The 18,385-nt window shown below is 46.8% G+C and overlaps 1 protein-coding gene across 1 annotated transcript in view; it reads right to left on the bottom strand.

Moving 5' to 3' along the window:
* Positions 1 to 4,603, bottom strand: part of ZNF512 (zinc finger protein 512) — a 478,050-nt gene extending 473,447 nt beyond the window's left edge. Inside the window, exon 1 of the mRNA XM_075594694.1 lies at positions 4,452 to 4,603. The gene's annotated coding sequence lies outside the window, so the exon portion shown is untranslated. The remainder of the gene's footprint in view (positions 1 to 4,451) is intronic.
* Positions 4,604 to 18,385: the final 13,782 nt, after the last annotated feature.

Here is an 18,385-nt window from a genome sequence, read left to right as displayed (position 1 = left end):
CTCAAGAACAGCCGTACAAAATGCCAACTACAGCTGAAAAAAACTTTGCGCTTACACAAGATACATGGCGGCCCTTTACCGAGCCGATATGGAAAACCTAGAGATTGCGGTTAAAAGTGCAGAAAAAACTGGAGCAAACGTCAAGATAAAAAAAGGCTGAGAAAAAGGAAACAAGAAATGAACCAATCCCAAGAACAAAAAATGTATATAACAAGCTGGGCGATCTACAAGGGTATAACGGGGGGCGGAAACTGCGGCGCGATGAACACGGCTATCACAGAGAATAAAAGGTGGAATAATACGAAGCAGCGACTTGACCGGGGAGAAGCAAAGCTACGCACTCGATGGATCAGCAATCCAAGACCGTGCAATTATCAAGGGGAAAGGAGGACTTCTACATTAAAGTGCACAGAAACCGGTAACGCAGAGTACAATCCAGCAGAGGACACGCCAGAAGAAACCAACACGGAGGTACCATGCTCCTTCCACAAGAAACCAACACGGATGTGCCATGCTCCTTCCAGAAGAAGTGGCAAAAGCAACGAAGACGTCGGGGAGGCTCCCGGGGATAAGTAGAACATATCCTCACATGCGGCTTAATGAACAGGAACATTCCAGAGTAATGGAGAAATGTCATAGTTATCCTCAGTTATCCCCATCCACAAGGACAGAGACAAGACCCAAGTACTACACACCCATCGGGCTACTTCCAATCACTTACAGTACGAGGATTTTACAAAGATACTCCCTCGCCGGCTGTAACAGACCCTGGACACAGAGAACAAGTGGGATTTCACTGTGGATACAACATAACGGACCACATCCAAATCATACAAGAAGTGATGTCCCAAAGTAACGGTAAACATAGGAAACCCTCCATGTCTGATAAACTCATATATATATATATATATATATATATATATATATATTTTTTTTTTTTTTTCCATTGATATATGGGGGATGTTCCAATAATGTACTCAATATACAAAAAAAACCTTCATGTCTGATAAACTATGTATATATACACATATATAAGGAGACAGAGGTGCTCCTACAAAGATCCCTATTTACTGCACAGCAAAGCCGAAAATAAACCACAGGTATAGTAACCCACTAGAATTGTGGTGGAGGCTATAAGGGTACAATTAAGTAACCGCTCCCAGCACTGTGGGAGGACAATTACCACTAAAATGCCCAAAGGCAAAAATAATAAATAGTTTAATATAACTCAAAAATCGACGCAGTAACACATACTCGAAACAACTATAAAATCAATTAAAACTTGTATCACGGGTGTAGTCAGGGTAAAGGGATATATAGGGTTAAATCCCAATCATCAGTGTATATCCCCTTAACAGTACCTGGTTATTAGTGTGAGACACTAATAGGTAGATAAGGGTTAGTGAACGTATTACACTAGACCCTCATGTCCCAGGGTAGGGTGCTGCAGCTTTCATTTGTTCTATATATCTTTTTAAGGTATACGAATTATGATATTCTTTGGTACTATCAAGGAGATCTTTTCTGGCTGCCATGATTTGGTTTTGCTCTAGGTCTCATGTTAAAGGGAAGATTAAGATACACGAGTAACATATTGTTCTATTATATTTTTATGTCATATTTTAGACTTACCATATACCTTACAGGTGTGATACTCTATTTGCTCCATATATACTATAAGTATGTTACCAAATATAATTCCACATTTAATATCACTTTTTATATATAAATTGGTACAGGCATACCCCGGTTTAAGGACACTCACTTTAAGTACACTCGCGAGTAAGTACATCTCGCTCAATAGGCAAACGGCAGCTCGCGCATGCGCCTGTCAGCACGTCCTGAACAGCAATACCGGCTCCCTAACTGTACCAAAGCTGTGCGCAAGCGGGCAGACTATAGAGCCTGTTACACATGCGTTATTTACATCAGTTATGCACGTGTATGACGATTGCCGTACAGTACATGCATCGATAAGTGGGGAAAAGGTAGTGCTTCACTTTAAATACATTTTCGCAGGGGAAGAGGCTATTTAGTGTTTGTAACTGAGCAGGAATTTCTCTTTGATAAAAGCGCCCTAGAGGCGAGAAACGCGTCAGACGATTCGTTTGTGGTTTTAACTTTTTGGCTTTTATGCCCCAATAAAGGATTTTTTTCATCACACATACCTCCCGCCTCCCTCCATTAGCTATGCTCTTTCTGCCTTCCTTTTTTTATTCGTGTTGCTCCCGGGATTGAAGCATGCAACGCACACCGGCGAGAAGCAAGTATCGGCGGTGTGAGCAAGTATCGGCGGTGTGAGCATGTGCTACTGAAGAACTTAAGCGGCGTGCCGTTCTCTTTCCTAGCCAGTGTGGTGTGCAGTCTAATCATTGTATATAACGGAGCCACGGGACAGACCCACCTTGAGAGGGATCACTAGGAAAGATTGAAGTTCAAGGCTGTCAGGTCAGCGGTTGTTGCTCCCGGATACTAGAGCTCCTTATTATATGTTTATGTTGCCTATGGGTTCATGCACACGACATGTTAATGGGCTAGAAGACACACCGCTTCTTTGGGATTATTAAGGGCGTTGTTCCTGTTCTTATAGCCCTTTATAGGGGATTTATTGCTCTTAGATGCCACAGCCATCTGGTCAGGTATTAGAGCACCCATTAGGGACTTCACTACCTTACCTATTTTGGATACAAAACAATGGACCACATCCAAATCATACAAGAAGTGATTTCCCGAAGTAATCTGGCAGGTCTCCCCTCTCCGCTGTACCTCAGTCTAAAGTCAGGCCACAGACCACACTTCTTTATTAATGGGTTCTCCAGACCTGCTGTCAGGGGCAAGGGAAGCACACCCTCTCATGCAGTGTGCAGCCCTCTCATGCAGTGTGCAGCCCTCTCATGCAGTGTGCAGCCCTCTCATGCAGTGTGCAGCCCTCTCATGCAGTGTGCAACCCAGGGGTGCTATGACGTAGCCAGGATGGGAATACACACAGTGTGAGTGAGTACACATAGTATGATATAGCCAGGATGTATACACACAGTGTGAGTGAGTACACACGGTATGACGTAGCCAGGATGAGTATACACACAGTGTGAGCGAGTACACGTTATGACGTAGCCAGGATGGGTATACACAGTGTGAGTACACACAGTATGACGTAGCCAGAATGGGTATACACACAGTGAGAGTGAGTACACACAGTATGAGGTAGCCAGGATGGGTATACACACAGTGTAAGCGAGTACACACAGTATGATGTAGCCAGGATGGGTATACACAGTGTGAGCGAATACACATAGTATGACGTAGCCAGGATGAGTACACACACAGTGTGAGTGAGTACACACAGTATGATGTAGCCAGGATGGGTATACACACAGTGTAAGCGAGTACACACAGTATGATGTAGCCAGGATGGGTATACACAGTGTGAGCGAATACACATAGTATGACGTAGCCAGGATGAGTATACACACAGTGTGAGTGAGTACACACAGTATGATGTAGCCAAGATGGGTATACACACAGTGTGAGTGAGTACACTTGGTATGACGTAGCAGGATGGGTATACACAGTGAGTACACACAGTATGATGTAGCCAGGATGGGTATACACAGTGTGAGCGAATACACACAGTATGATGTAGCCAAGATGGGTATACACACAGTGTGAGTGAGTACACTTGGTATGACGTAGCAGGATGGGTATACACAGTGAGTACACACAGTATGATGTAGCCAGGATGGGTATACACAGTGTGAGCGAGTACACGCGTTATTACGTAGCAAGGATGAGTATACACACGGTATGACGTAGCCAGGATGGGTATATACACAGTGTAAGCGAGTACACACAGTATGATGTAGCCAGGATGGGTATACACAGTGTGAGCGAATACACATAGTATGACGTAGCCAGGATGAGTACACACACAGTGTGAGTGAGTACACACAGTATGATGTAGCCAGGATGGGTATACACACAGTGTAAGCGAGTACACACAGTATGATGTAGCCAGGATGGGTATACACAGTGTGAGCGAATACACATAGTATGACGTAGCCAGGATGAGTATACACACAGTGTGAGTGAGTACACACAGTATGATGTAGCCAAGATGGGTATACACACAGTGTGAGTGAGTACACTTGGTATGACGTAGCAGGATGGGTATACACAGTGAGTACACACAGTATGATGTAGCCAGGATGGGTATACACAGTGTGAGCGAATACACACAGTATGATGTAGCCAAGATGGGTATACACACAGTGTGAGTGAGTACACTTGGTATGACGTAGCAGGATGGGTATACACAGTGAGTACACACAGTATGATGTAGCCAGGATGGGTATACACAGTGTGAGCGAGTACACGCGTTATTACGTAGCAAGGATGAGTATACACACGGTATGACGTAGCCAGGATGGGTATATACACACAGACCCCCTTACCAGCTCGCTGCTTCCCGCCTGACATGACGTCTTATCTCCGCACACCCCACTCCGACCGTTCCCGATCCGACATGACGTCATCGAAACGCGTCCCGTGCAGTTTCTCGGCGTCCACCTCCGACGTCATCCTCCCCGCCCAGCGCGAAGCGTCCGCGAGTCATCACTCTCCCGCCTCCCTGAATCACCATAGCAACCGCTTCATAGCAACCGCTGCGAGGCCTGCCCGGTCTGGCGTCACTGCGCGTGAGTGCGCATGCGCGGGGATCCAGTCACAATAACTTTATTTACACACCACACAGTGACGCACACACACAAACCCCTCTCATGTGTGATGTGACAGGCTCCAGTACTCCCAGTATAACTCTGACTGGGACCTGTGTACTAACACCAGGCCAGGGAGAGTCACTTCTATATATTCCTAATATATCCAATATCCTAATTATTGTATTGTATCTCTTTATTTATATAGCGCCATTAATGTACATAGCGCTTCACACGTGCCAGAAATTCTTTACTTCATGCCAGAAGCTGTCACTCCCGCCCTCTGGTTAGGGGCATCCCGAGGGGGCAGTTCCTTCGGTTACGTCGGAACTGTTCCTCCTTGGAGGCCTTTCTGCACAGGGCAAGTGAGATGAGGGAAAGATTCATGGCAAGAGGGTATACCAAGAAGGACCTTGACATAGCCTTTGTTTCAGTCCTTGACACAGACAGAGATACCCTAATCAAAATGGATTTGGATCAGTCTGACCAGGGTACACCAATTGAGAACACAGATGTGCCCTACTTCATTACTAACTACAGCGAACAAGCCAAACACTGGGCCACATTATCTTTGGACCCATTGTTGGAAAAACTGGTTTGTACTGGCCTTCGCGTGGTTTTTCGCAAAGCGGCTACATTAGCTAATCTCTTGTCACCAAGTATGCTAGCATCCAATACTTATAAAAAGAATAAGTTCTCTTTGTTTCCTAAGTTGCAGGGTTCGTATAAATGTGGTCATTGTAAAATTTGCCCAATTATGAACAAGGCAACACATTTTTCAAACCATGATGAATCTCGCAGATTCAATATTAGATCTTTTATTACATGTCAAACGACATTCGTGGTTTACGTACTAAAATGCCAATGTAAGAAACAGTATGTTGGTTTAACTACCAGAGTGCTCAAGATTCATATCTTGGAGCACCTTAGGTTGATTCGCAACAAAGATATGTTGCACCCTGTGTCTGCCCACTTTAATACCTGCCCATTGGGTTCGATAAGTACATTGCAATGCACAGCCATTGAGCATATTCCTTTACCTCCTCGTGGAGGAGATAGGAAGAAGATCTTGCATCAGCGAGAAGCTCATTGGATCTTTGTACTGAACACTTTGCAACCCAATGGACTTAATGTAGATTGGGATCTGCGAGGTTTTTTGTAAAATAAGATGCAATTTTTTATTAACCGATTTGGAATCTGCCTTGTCTTTGAACTTTTCAAGCTTCATTTTATTTTCAATTAATGATTATCATTGTTGCAGTATATCCTTTGCTTCTGCTTTCATTCTCCCTTATTACTTGTTCTTTCCCTTCACCCAAAACCCCCCCCTCCCCCTCCCCACCCATACCCCCACCCCCACCCCTTTTCCCCTTTCTCTCCTTCCCCTATCCCTTGCTTTTATTTCGTCATTGATGTTTCCTGAAATTAATCAGACTCTGGTTAGTAAGTCTTATACAAATGTTTGAATAATGGATTTATTACCTATAATGCATAACCTAGATAATATGTTTCAAGACTGCTTTAGTATACACAGACCAGGAACATCATATTTCTTCTAGGTGTTGTAAACAGTTTTTTAACATTTTTTTTAAATGCTCTTCATGTTAGTAAGGAATCACAGTATGAGCTATATATGGCTGTTATAGTCAGAACAGATATGATAGCAGCTTGGCTCCTAGATACAATGTATATGTGGAGTATATGTTGATTATACAGACGCATTAACATGTTAAAAAATCAATGAAGGGGTTAATGATTTTAGATATTTTCGCGGCTTTTTTGCCTTTAAATCTGCAGGCTCACACCACATCTCCCCACGCCGAGACGAAGCCCTAGCAAGAGGGTGAAACGCGTAGAGGGGGAGATCGCGGTGTAGCCCTAGTGTGTTGCTGTTTTGCCAATAAAGTTTTTTGAATCCATCCGGGAGCCTGTGGAGTCTGTCATGCGCAGTGGCGCCAGAACTTTCATTATACACCTGGGATAATACATGCTGGAAAATAAAATGACCATGTTTTTTCCTATTTCATGTTCCCTTAGCCCTGGAACTGTGACATTTCTTGTGTGTCAGTTTTGGGGGGTATATTTGGGTGGAAATACAATTATTTTGGTTGCAGGAATTGGGGAGGCCAAAGTTGCTGGTAGTCATTTCATTCTCCCCAGCGAGCAGGCATGCTTTGCCGGTACGCAGTGTGAATTACACCGGGGCTTCCCTGTGTCCCCCAGACTCCTGGATTTCGAGCCCAAATATCCCCAAGTTATTTCCCTTATAAGTATGAGGTCCCCCAATGTATATTCTGTAATGAAGGGTACTTTATATTGTGTTTTGCGTTTACTATGAGGTTCTATACAGACAGCCCAACCCTTCCTATTCCTCCATCTCTTGCTTTTTCCTCCTTTGAGGCTCACACTGTCCAGATTTTCTCTCCTCTCCCTGTTCATATGGCGGTCATCTATCGCCCACCTACCTATACTCATCCCCCTTCTGCCTTTCTCTCTCACTTTGAATCCTGGCTCTCTTTCTCCCCTCAGACTCCCCTGTTCTTCTCCTTGGGGACTTCAATTGCCACATTGATGACCCCTCTCTCCCTTGGGCTTCCCTCTTTCTTTCTCTAACCTCTTCTTTTGGCCTTCAACAGTGGACTGCAGCCAGCACCCACAAGGATGGCCACTACATAGACCTAGTTTTCACTAAAAACTTTTCTCTCTGATTTCTCCATTTCCCCTTTTCCTCTCTCTGACCATAACCTCATCTCATTCTCTCTATCTCGCTTCTCCCCTTCTCCACCTCCATCTACCCCCCGGTTCTGCAGAAACCTGCGCTCTATTCACTTACCTGACTTTGAGTCCACTTTACGCTCCTCCCTCTCCTCTCTCAGCTCTGCTACAGACCCTGACAACCTGGTCAGGAACTACAACTCTGCCTTGTCCTCCTCGCTTGATCTACATGCCCCGCTTTCTCTCTGCCGTCCTCGCCCTTCTAACACTAGACCCTGGTTAAATTCCCACACGCGCATGCTGCGTTCCTCCACTCGTTCCTCTGAACGCCTCTGGAGGAAATCTCATACTCTCGCAGACTTCCTTCACTACAAATTTATGCTATCCTGTTTCAACTCTGCCCTCTCGCAAGCTAAACAAGCCTACTTTTCTTCACTAATCAACATGCACAAGTCTAACCCACGCCGACTGTTCTCTGTCTTTGATACTCTACTCAAACCACCCTCAGCTGCCTCTCCTTCCTCCTTCTCACCTCAGGACTTTGCTGACTATTTTAAGGAAAAGGTGGAATCCATACGGCAGAGCATCCCCTCTCCTACATGCGAGCTGCTGAACGACACTACGATGACCTGCTGCTCCAGAGTCGACTGTCGGGAGACGTGCCGGCCGGCACCACCCCTGATGACTGCATCGACTCCACTGTTGATACTCCACCACCGGGAGCTAAGATGGCCGCTGAGTCGCCCGGCCGGGTGAGCTCCAGCAAGATACAGGCCGCTCCGGTGAGTAATACTCTTCCGGTTGATCTTTTCCTCCTGACGTGCAGGGAGCGGAAGAAGTCCTGGGAGGCCCTTTAGGCCGAGGTGCTGGCTGAAGCCCGCTGCCATAAGAGCAGAGGGAGGGCAAAATGAACTTGACCCAGGACTGTGCCATTGCTCCTCCTGGGGAGAGTTCCCTGAACATGCCCCCTAGAGACTTTGGTGCTGGCCCCTTGTCACCGGAGGCCCCAGTCCCTGAGTCATCTGCCCCTTCTTACCCGCATTCCCCATCCATCACCAGTCCCAAAGTGTGACCCTTGACCCCCAGGCCCTCTTCACCTGGAAGCCCCGTGGCTCCCTATGGACAATATGATGTTATGTCTGTTATGCAATTGGAAGGGTCTGTGCATTGGGGGGATTGTGATGATGAGGGGATGAGTTCAATGCAATCTGATAATGTATTGTCTCCTGTCAGGGAGGAGGCAGAAGGACCCCCTATGTGGGAAGGTCCTATATGTTGGGTGCTGCCGGGTACTGCTACTGACCGCAGCTTAGTGAAATTTAGTAGAGCAGCCCGAGTAATAGTTCATAGGTTCAGAAAGATGAGATTTGAGTTCCCATATCTCCCAGAGGAATTGATGAGAACTGTAGAAATTCATCGCTTAGAGTGGGTGAGAGGCCATAATTGCCCACCTTGGGACTTATGCAAAGGATCCAGCCTATGTGGATCTGGACAGAGCTCCCCAGTTATTAAAACTATGGATGGTTGGGAGAGATATTCACATAGACCGAGTGGAATATATTTCTGAGTATGGGACACGAAAGTGCTATTCAGTAAAGGTACCTGATGATACTGGTAGAATGGTCAGGAAGCCTGACCCTGCTCATTACTATTAATGCTTTAATAACTGCTGTGTTAGTAGAAATGTTCTGTTCAGTCAGTCACTGTATTGCCATGTTTCTGTGTATATGCAGTGGATATGTCAGTTCTGTCCATGCTGGGATGTATAGGAGTGAATGCATTTCAGCTTATGTGAATTTACAGGTGTTGCACAGTATGGTAGAGGATATACCTGCTGTAAGTCCAAGCCGAGACAGTTGGAGTTTTACCAGAGGGAGTATATAGCCTGGCCTTCGGCAGCTATTGCTAATTCTGGGCCTTTCCTCTGTCAGTCCGGTTAGAACAGGCAGTGTAAAGGTTAATTCCTTCAGTTGGCCTGTTTTGCATTTCAGCTCTGAGTATGTAGCAATATTCAGGGGCGGGCTTAAGCAACCTGTGAGCATGTTAATCCAAAGGGTGGATATGGGTTGGAACACCCCCTGATGTGTGTGGGCCAATCGGTATCCAGCTTTGAGTTGTAATGATTCAAAGTTAGAGATACTCCCTGAGGATATTCAAATTGAGACATGTTTCCTAAATTTAGATTGTCAGTTAGTAGTGGAGTTAGTCTACAGAGAGCTGAGAGAGATATCATGCCAAGAAGAATTCTCTCCCTCCTGCCCCATCTGGGTGAGGAGGGAGTGGAATCAAGCTGCTATGAGCAGAAGGGCAGAGAGCATATCAGGCTTATCATATTCTGCTGTATGCTGTGTATGTTGCCCTGAATAAAGATCCACAGAAAAGAAGCTGCTGTGTGTGTCCCTGTTCCTGGTGTCTGGAGAATGGAGTGTCAGTGGGGGTCTCTCCTCTGGTGACCCCAGGGGATCCCTACTGGCTGGAGGCACTGTGCACCCTGAGAGAACAAGGTAACCTGTCCCACACCACACCTCCTGTCCCTGTCCTGGGCTCTCCCCACAACACCGCGGAGCACTCAGCCCTCCTGTTTACCAGCAGGTCACAGCACCAAGACCACTCAGAGTGACCAGAAGGAGTGTACCCCCCAATCTCATGTCAGGTGGGGTACCATGGAAGGGTTACACATGTACTGTATATAACATGTATACTGTATGTTACATGAATAACATGTATACTGTATGTTACATGAATAACATGTTTACTGTATATAACATGAATAACATGTATACTGTATGTTACATGAATAACATGTATACTGTATATAACATGAATAACATGTATACTGTATATAACATGAATAACATGTATACTGTATGTTACATGAATAACATGTATATTGTATATAACATGAATAACATGTATACTGTATGTTACATGAATAACATGTATACTGTATGTTACATGAATAACATGTTTACTGTATATAACATGAATAACATGTATACTGTATGTTACATGAATAACATGTATACTGTATATAACATGAATAACATGTATACTGTATATAACATGAATAACATGTATACTGTATGTTACATGAATAACATGTATATTGTATATAACATGAATAACATGTATACTGTATGTTACATGAATAACATGTATACTGTATGTTATATGAATAACATGTATACGGTATGTTACATGAATAACATGTATACTGTATGTTACATGAATAACATGTATACTGTATGTTACATGAATAACATGTATACTGTATATAACAAGAATAACATGTATACTGTGTATTACATGAATAACATGTATACTGTGTGTGAAAGCGTAGAAATAAAATCAATGAGTCAAGGGTTCAAAGTATCAACGTGACTTTATCTGCACCAATGTACAATTGAGAGAGAATATAAAAATGAACTCATGCCTCTGAAAACATATTGCTTGGTATCACATTTTAATACATTTCAAAATGAGTAATACGCCCTTTAAGGGGGCTGGCTTAGAGATAAAAAACAATATGATGACTTATACAAAAATACATATTGATACATAAATATGCTTCACATTGCTATATTCTTATCCTATATTTCACCATAATGTGGGCCCCTTAACCTTCTGACTTAAGGAGTTACCCTGTTTAGCCCTCTGTGTGTACTGTATCTGTCAGATAACAGAATCTAAGGTCAGCAGAAATATCTAAGGCAGGAAACCCTCTTACGAATGTAATTTCAATTTCTTTCATGACTCGTAGGAATTACACAAGGGCGGGTTACATCTAGAAGCGATACACTGCAGAATAAACCCTCCAAATAGGTTACATTCAGTCCAAATATCCTAAACAAACCCATAGATTTTTAGCTGAAAATGAAGATTAGCAGCATATCAACCCCATTAAATCTGCGATTCAGCCGTGGTCCTCGTGCCGCTCCCGGGATCCCGTGTGTTGCAGGGTAAATGCAACTACACACGCAGGTTCTTTGTATAAGGCTTATTTATTTAGCCTTAATTTATACAGCACACAAAACAAAAATAGCTTTTCATCAGCAAACAAAAGAAAAATGTCTTTTTCTTCAGCAGACAAAACAGTTTCTCTTTATCAGACAGAGTAAAAATAAGGCAGCTACTCTTTTCTATGCAGGAGACAGACAGTTCATAAACCATGTACTTTGCTAACAAACCTTGTATCAAGCTGTTCTCTCTCCAGAGTTTCAGGGGATTTCCTGCTTCAGATAGCATACAATAGACAGACCTTCTATCAGTAATCTCCTCTCTCTTGAACAGCTAGGGGCCATGTGTCTACAGCCTGGGGTTTTTAACACACCTTGATTAGGCAGCTGGGATCCAACTAATTGTCCTGAGGTTCCCAGCTGAAGTTAACCTAGTCACTGCTGCACTGCAGACTATACATAGGTCTGCCAGGCATATAGCTGGTGGCTTTTATTTACCCTGTCACATTCCTCCCCTGTTAGTGTGTGGCTGGGTCTACGCACGGCTGAAGCCCGACCATCCACCCCTTCTCTAGAAAAGAAGTCAGCATTTGCGTTCTCTTTTCCCGGCCTGTGCTGAATCTCAAATGAGAAGGGTTGGAGGGCCATATACCACCTAGTCAATCTAGCATTGGAATCCTTCATACTATTTAACCACTTCAGTGGAGCATGGTCCGTCACCAAAGTAAAATGGACTCCTGCCAGGTAATGCCTCAAAGCCTCGATTGCCCACTTTACTGCGAGGCACTCCTCAATCACTGAGTAGTTTTTTTCCCTCGGGAACAATTTCCTACTCAGGAAAAGGATAGGGTGTTCAACTCCCTCAAACTGTTGTGACAACACTGCCCCTAGCCCTATCTCTGATGCACCTGTTTGCACTATAAAAGGGCTGTTGAAGTCCGGGCTTCTAAGGATGGGACCCTCTGATAGAAACCGTTTTATGTCCTCAAAGGCTCTCTGACAATCCCTTGACCATACCACTTGTGTAGGGGCACACTTTTTTGTGAGGTCCGTTAAAGGGGCTGCCACTTCCGAATAGTTGGGGATGAACCGCCGGTAGTACCCTGCTAAACCCAGCAGAGAGCGTACCTGCGTTTTTGTTTGGGGGGTCGGAACTTCTATCAGGGCAACTACCTTGTCGGCTAGTGGCCTTACTTTTCCACCTCCCACTGCATACCCTAAGTATTTGGTTTCCGCCTTACCCAAGGCACATTTCTTAGGGTTGGCTGTGAGCCCTGCCTCTCTTAGGGATTTGAGGACCGCTTTCAGCCTATTTAGATGGGCCCGCCAGTGTTTACTATAAATGACAATGTAATCTAGGTAGGCTGCGGCATAAGTCTTATGGGGTCTCAGTACCTTATACATGAGTCCCTGAAATGTGGCTGGGGCTCCATGCAGTCCAAATGGCATTGTCACAAACTGGTATAAACCCATGGGAGTGGCAAAGGCTGTTTTGCATTTGGACTTTTCCTCTAAGGGTATTTGCCAGTATCCTTTTGTCAAGTCCAGCGTGGATATATATTCCGCGTTACCAAGGGCGTCAATTAATTCGTCCACCCTTGGCATCGGATATGCGTCAAACTTGGATACCGCATTGACCTTTCGGAGGTCCACACAAAATCTTACCTTCCCATCGGGTTTAGGGACCATAACTAGTGGACTACACCACTCACTGCATGATTCCTCAATCACTCCTAAGTGTAACATTTCTTGTACCTCCTTCTCTACCAGAGCCCTACGACTTTCAGGCAACCTATAAGGATGGGAACGTACTTTTACCCCAGGTGCTGTCTCGATCGCATGTGAAATTAAGTTAGTTTGTCCTGGTAAATCAGAAAAAACATCATGGAATTGTGTAATTATTGCTAACATGTCCCCTTTTTGTTCAGAGGACAACTGTTTACCCATTGGGATTTTATCATCACTCACGATGTTCTCCCGTGGAGGCTGAGGACCAAAGTCCGTTTCCTCCTCCACTGGGTGGATGAATAGAGACCGCTGCATCTTCCAGGGTTTCAGCAAGTTCACATGGTAAATTTGTTTACCCTTCCTTCGTGGACCCTGGTTGAGCGATCTCGTAATCCACATCACCCGTACGACGGAGTACTTCGAATGGGCCCTGCCATTTGGCCAGGAGTTTACTCTCGCAACTGGGTAACAATAACATCACCTGGTCTCCCGGATGAAACACTCTCATGCGAGTATTCTGATTGTAATGTCTCTCCTGACTGTCCTGGGCTGATCTAAGATTCTCCCTGGCGAAATGGCCGACCACATCTAGGCGCTTCCTAAGGTCTAGTACATATTGTAGGGTATTCTTAGAAGGGGACCGCTGTTCCTCCCAGGACTCCTTTAGGAGGTCTAGGATACCCCGGGGTTGGCGGCCATAGAGCAATTCAAATGGAGAGAATCCCGTGGAGGCCTGGGGAACTTCCCGCACTGCAAACAACAGAAAAAGGAGAAGTTCATCCCAGGCTCTCTTCTTTGAATCTACAAATTTCCTCAGCATCCCTTTTAGAGTTCGGTTAAATCTTTCCACCAATCCGTCAGTCTGTGGATGGTAGACTGATGTCCGAACAGACTTGACCTCTAGTAACTTTAAGACATCCTGCATCAGTTTAGCCATGAAATTTGTACCTTGGTCTGTCAACATAACCCGGGGAAGTCCAACCCGTGAGAACAGTTCCAACAACTTGTTGGCTACTTGCTTCGCCGTTGCTGTTCTCAGGGGGAACGCTGTGGATAGCGCTCCGCTGGACCGGTTACTGGAGACCAGGCATTTGGTGGGTCCTGTGGGCGACGTCCTCGGAAGTTCCTCTCACTTTGCGACGAGCCGACATCCGGAAGGAGATGAGGGTCTCTGCGGGGACCAGCATTTGGACTCCGTCCTTGCTGGAACGACTGCTCCTTCCGTTGGACTTGGCGGTTCCGTGACGGGCCGTAGGTTCCCCATTGATCCGACCTCCCTCTTTGGGCGTCCGCAAGTGCCGGTGAAGTCGGGTCCAGGACACTCGCCTGCTGCTCAGCCCCAAGGAAGTTCTCCACGAGTCGCACCGTCAAAGCTAGGGTTTCAGCAGCGTGGCGTTTTACCCACGAGCGTGCGGAAGGGGGTATTATTTGTAGAAATTGTTCCAAAACCACCTGCTCAAGAATTGCCTCCTTAGTGCACTCCTCGGGTTGTATCCAGCGCGTACATAAGTCCAATAATCGCTGAGCGAGGACCTGGGGTCTCATCTTAGCGGTGTACTTCATGTTCCGGAACTGCTGCCGGTAGGTCTCCGGGGTCAGACCTAAGCGATCCAGTATGGTGGCTTTTACTTGTCGGTAGTCCATTGCCTGATCTGCTGGGAGACCATGATATGAGGCCTGGGCTTCTCCTATGAGGAGCGGGGCCAAAGCAGTTGCCCAGCGATCTGTAGCCCAGCCCTGAGCTTCGGCAACTCTTTCAAAAGTCAGTAAAAAAGCCTCTGGATCCTCGTTCGGAGCCATTTTCATCAGGAGTATCGGGGGTCTGCTTGCAAGTTCTGGACTGGCAGACCCCTGGAATTGGGTCAGCAGCTTGGCCATTCGCTCCTCCTGTGCTGCCTGCTGCTGGGTTAGGAGCTGGGTTTGCTTCTGCAAAAGTCTTTCATCTCTCTCTGCTTGCAGCCGAGCCTGTTCCTGCATTAACTGTCCCTGCTGTTTGGTCTGCTTGCACAAAAACTCTTTAAAAAATTCTTCCATTTTTTTCATTCTTGTGTGTATGTATGGCCCTTTAACTGCAGGGGCCTTTCAAAATCCTTCCAATTCTTGACACCATATGTTGCAGGGTACAAGCAACTACACACGTGCGTTTCTTGACAAGGCTGTTTTATTTTGCCTTGAAAAATATACAGCACACAAAACAAAAATAGCTCTTTTTCAGCAACAAACGAAAATGGCTTTTCCTTCAGCAAACCGAACAAAACAGTTTATATATATATGCAGATACCCTTTTTCTATGCAGGGGACAGACAGTTCGCAGTATCACTACTTTGCTACTCAGACCTTGGTTTTCAGGAATCACTTTAGCAGCTTACTCCTCTCTCATCAACAGCCAAGATCCATGTGTCTATAGCCTGGGTTTTAACACACCTTGATTAGGCAGCTGGGATCCAACTAATTGTCCTAAGGTTCTCAGCTGAAGTTAACCTAGTCAGTGCTGCACTGCAGACTAGACATAGGTTTTCCAGGCATATAACTGGTGGCTTTTATTTACCCTGTCACAATGATCCACTGATAAAAGCTGTTCGGAAATACTAAGACAGTGAGACGATTGCACGGTGATCTACACATCTATTGTGCAGAGACTCAAATGTGCCATCAAGGTAGGCGGAGCTAAGTGCGTAATAACGCAAACGTAACCACACATCGTGGCAGGCAGGGAGCGGACCAAGCACCCTTAGGTGTTGTGCCTGCTGAAATATGCCCAAACACCACCGAACCGCTGGACACTGATCTGAGGATGAGCGCAATGTGATTGATACTGTATGTTTCTAATCCTGTTGCTTTTCTCAGTGTTTCCCGTCTGTATTTTTTATCGAAAAGTATTGTCCTTTCTGGTTTCCCAGTGGAAGTCCCGGAAGTGCGCCCTGGCCATGAGCTACTATGATGACAACAAAGAAAGGACACCTCCACCAGCAGTGGAGCTTGGAGTAAACATGATCATAAAGACCATTGGCTAGGAGCCACGTGGTTTCTTACAGAATCTAATGAACAGAAAAACATCAAACATCTTACATTGCAAATCCGTTCCCGTTCACCAGGGTGCACCCCTGGGTTTTATTAATCTCACCCCCCAGACCTGAGATCCCAATTGGGCAATGAGTCACATAACCTTATCGTATCTGTTGAGCTGTCGAGCAGTCGAGCAGTCGAGCCATCCCATGGGTAGTAGTGTGGCAAAGGTCTATCTTGCCCTTCAGTAACAGCTGGGATACAAGCGGTAGCAGTAGGTGCATTGCAATTGGGTAGCGTCGTCAGAGCTGCTCACAAGTTGGGAGCACTGTCCTTGGGGGCAGGGGGAAGGGGAGGCTTTTGTGTTCCGTTCAAACAGTCCAAAATAATAAATCAAAACTGGGGTGTCTGACTCTACTATCAAACATAGTCATCCACGACACACTTTTTTAGGAGAAATCCCAAACACTAGAGCTAATGAGCTTATTCCAAACAGGGTCCCTATCCTGGCGCGTACTTCTCTGAGTTACAGTAAACCTGAAAGAGAAAAGTCCAGCCTGTGGGCAGTGAGAAGCCCTCTCCTATATTCTCACACAGCCCCTCTAAGCTCAGAACCCATTCCCAGCTTTTAACTGGCAAGTCTTGTGATCCACCTGCGATTGACCAGTCTATTAAGACAGCTCTCCCTCCATTAGAGAGGTTAGGAGAGATTTTTGCAGGTGCACTAGTGTTAGGACGTACAAGGGAGGGCATTCTGTGATGTTGTTTTGCAAGATTACAATGCTTTGGTCAAAGAACTGAACTAAAGGACCCTCTCTTATGAAAAGAAAGAGAGATACGTTTGTGAAGGAAACCTTTTCCTTGCCTATGCTTCATAACTGAAAGGAACCTTTCCTCTGCCAAAAGAGCTGAAGGCCTTGTGACTGGATATACACATCTGCACCGTGCAGCAGACTCCCCCAGGAAGCTTTTCACGCACTGACACTTGTTATCTCCGATTTTTGATGACTTCACGGGCCCGGAAAACGAAGGAAATGAAACGTAACGCAAGCCAGATTTCAAATTTCTTTGTCTTATTTATTAAGCATAGGGTTATGATTTTTATACAGGAAAACAGAGGGGTTTGATTAGATGCGTAACATAGGTGTATCCTGGGTGTGGCTTGGGCATAGGTTGGATTAGAGGCGTGATTTAGGGGCAGGACATATTAGTGACATGATTTGGGACGTGTTTCTCCCAATACAGACACTGTCTGAATACATAGCTTATTCATTGTCTGTTATCAAAAGAGACCTTGAATCTCTAGCAACTAAGTAATACGATTTTGCCTCTTTCAGAGAACCAGTCTATTGTATATTGACTAAAAGAGCAGGTGGGAGGCGGTGTGGGAGGGGGGAAGGGGGTGGGGGGTGGGAGGGGGGTTGGAGGGGGAGGAGGGGTGGTAGGGGGGAAGGGGGATGGGAGGGGGGGAAGGGGAGTGGGGTGGGAGAGGGGAAGGGGGGGTGGGGGGGAAGGGGGGAGGGAAAGGGGGGAGGAGGGGGGAGGGAAAGGGGAGTGGAGGGGGGAGGAAAGGGGAGCGGAGGGGGGAGGAAAGGGGAGCGGAGGGGGGAGGAAAGGGGAGCGGAGGGGGGAGGAAAGTGGAGCGGAGGGGGGGAAGAAAGGGGGAGCGGAGGGGGGGAGGAAAGGGGAGCGGAGGGGGGGAGGAAAGGGGAGTGGAGGGGGGGGAGGAAAGGGGAGCGGAGGGGGGGGAGGAAAGGGGAGCGGAGGGGGGGGGGAGGAAAGGGGAGCGGAGGGGAAGGGGAGCGGAGGGGGGGGGGAAGGGGAGCGGAGGGGGGGGGGAAAGGGGAGCGGAGGGGGGGGGAAAGGGGAGCGGAGGGGGGGGGAAAGGGGAGCGGAGGGGGGGGGAAAGGGGAGCGGAGGGGGGGGAAAGGGGAGCGGAGGGGGGGGAAAGGGGAGCGGAGGGGGGGGGAAAGGGGAGCGGAGGGGGGGGGGAAAGGGGAGCGGAGGGGGGGGGGGAAAGGGGAGCGGAGGGGGGGGGAAAGGGGAGCGGAGGGGGGGGGAAAGGGGAGCGGAGGGGGGGGGGAAAGGGGAGCGGAGGGGGGGGGAAAGGGGAGCGGAGGGGGGGGGAAAAGGGGAGCGGAGGGGGGGAGGAAAGGGGAGCGGAGGGGGGGGAAAGGGGGAGCGGAGGGGGGGAGGAAAGGGGAGAGGAGGGGGGAGGAAAGGGGAGCGGAGGGGGAGGAAAGGGGAGCGGAGGGGGGAGGAAAGGGG

This window comes from Ascaphus truei, chromosome 4 (genome assembly GCF_040206685.1).
Source record: "Ascaphus truei isolate aAscTru1 chromosome 4, aAscTru1.hap1, whole genome shotgun sequence".
NCBI classification, from domain to species: Eukaryota; Metazoa; Chordata; class Amphibia; order Anura; family Ascaphidae; genus Ascaphus; species Ascaphus truei.
Note: the sequence above shows the minus strand (reverse complement) of the source record. Positions and strands in the feature narration are given on the sequence as shown.